General features: G+C 37.6%; 1 pseudogene; it reads right to left on the bottom strand.

Moving 5' to 3' along the window:
* Positions 1–785: 785 nt before the first annotated feature.
* Positions 786–1,719, bottom strand: LOC125935579 (60S ribosomal protein L7-like; annotated as a pseudogene).
* Positions 1,720–1,978: the final 259 nt, after the last annotated feature.

Raw genomic sequence — 1,978 nt, 5'->3', positions numbered from 1 at the left:
AATGAAACTGAGTTTGAATTCTGGCTGAGGTACCCATGGGAAATCACTCAAACTCCCAGCCTCAGTTTTTGCATCTATATATGGGGATAATAGTATCCACCTTAGATGACGTACCACAAGGATAAAACTCATGTGAGTATCAAGTCGTTGCTACTTAAAGTGTGTTCTGAAAACCAACAGGGGTTAGCCATGTTGCACACCCAGAGCTCTGAATCCTGATCTACATTTCGATGAGATCTCCACTCAGCAGAATGCACCCAGTGGAATGCCTGCCTGCCACACATTTTAGTATTTTTTTTTTCCTTCAGCGGAGAGATACAACTATTTCAGTCTTTTGGATTAAGCTAATTGTCTTGACTTTGAAAAACACATTTGACCAGGTTATTTAGTCTCATTGTCTTAATTATTGACCTAAGTTATCCTTCAACTCATTTGAAAGATTTATAACTTCCAGATTTATGGTCTAGGCTCTTGAGTGTCTCACCTTGTAATTTATTTATTCGCTCAACAGAACTCAAACACTCAGTATGTGTCAGGGGCTATGCATATCACCAGGAAACAGTGTGCAAAACGGGCATGGTCCTTCATCCTTTGGTTCAGCTAAAAGAGACACTAAAAAGCCAAAACATGGCATTTGTAGTTCTGAAGATGTAGACCTTTGTGATTATAAGGGAGTAGCATACACATTTTAAAAAGTTTAGGGTGTTTTTTCTTTCTTTTTCTGAGTTTTCTTAACTTCTCTCTTTTTCTCTCTCTTTCTTTTTCTCTCTCATTTCCCTTTTCTTCTTTTCTTTTCTTTTTTTTCAAATTTGAACATAGTCCTTTATTAACTGAACAGATTACAAAAATAATCATGGTGGATACCTTAGTTCATCCTTCTAAGAAGCCTATTGATCTGATTTTCTCTGTTGCCAGCATCCACAAAATGGGTAGTCTTTTTCTTCATTGCTTCTTGTGGAGAAGATAATTTGAAGGGCCATAGGAAGTTGTTTGCTTCTTTGAAACATTCTCCAACAGTATAGATGTCAAGAATCAGATCCTCCATGCAGACGATGCCATATTTACCAGGAGATAGAGCGATCAATGTGCTCTCTGTCGGGGCAATTCGCTTCTTGTTGATTTTTCTCTAACCACGCTTGTAGATCAGTTCATTCACTGACTTCTGGTTTGGGTACCCCCATGCTATAGATGGTTCCACAGTCCTCAGCAAGTTATCTGAAGCCTTGTTGAGCTTTACAAAGGTGCTGTTGAGTATCTGACAAAGGCAAAGGAGCTGCAACACCTTTCAAACCTTTGGGCTCACGCTATTGATACCTCTGATCCTGATGACAAAAGTCAATTTGGGTTCCTCAGGTTTGTAGAAGTTGCCAGCTTTTCTGGCAACAGAATCTCATTTTTGTCCATCTGCCTATATTCCTTGTGGTAATGCTTAGCTTTTTCATAGATAAGCTTCCTCCTTGCCTTTCGAAGCATCTTTTGGGCAAACTTCTTTCTCAGATGGTTGATTTTCAACTCTGCAAAATTCCTTTGCTATTTTTAAAGGGTTTCTGCCACAGCAGGAACCTTCTTTTTCTTCTCTTGTGCACCCTCCATGAGTCCATCTGGAAAAGAGGAAATTCTGTCTCTTCTTTTCTTACGTAAACCCTACTGCCAACATGGGGCTTGAACTCACGACCTGGAAATCAAGAGTTGCATGCTCTACTGACTGAGCTAGCCAGGTGCCCCATTAACTTTTCCTAATATAGAAAAACTTTTACACCATATATTGCTTCTTACATTATATTATGCAATACATTCACATTGTGTTATGATAATATTGCTTACCATGAATTTTTTCATTTGGTCATAATTTTGACCATTACTGGACTTTTAATTCTTCTAACATGTGAGTTATTTTTCCAGTTTATTTAAATTTTTTTAATGTTTTAATTGAAATTAAAAATCACACATTTTCCATCTTAATCGTTTTTAAATTACA

The sequence above is a fragment of the Panthera uncia genome, chromosome D1 (genome assembly GCF_023721935.1).
Source record: "Panthera uncia isolate 11264 chromosome D1, Puncia_PCG_1.0, whole genome shotgun sequence".
NCBI classification, from domain to species: domain Eukaryota; kingdom Metazoa; phylum Chordata; class Mammalia; order Carnivora; family Felidae; genus Panthera; species Panthera uncia.
This window is presented reverse-complemented; position numbering and strand designations above follow the sequence as displayed.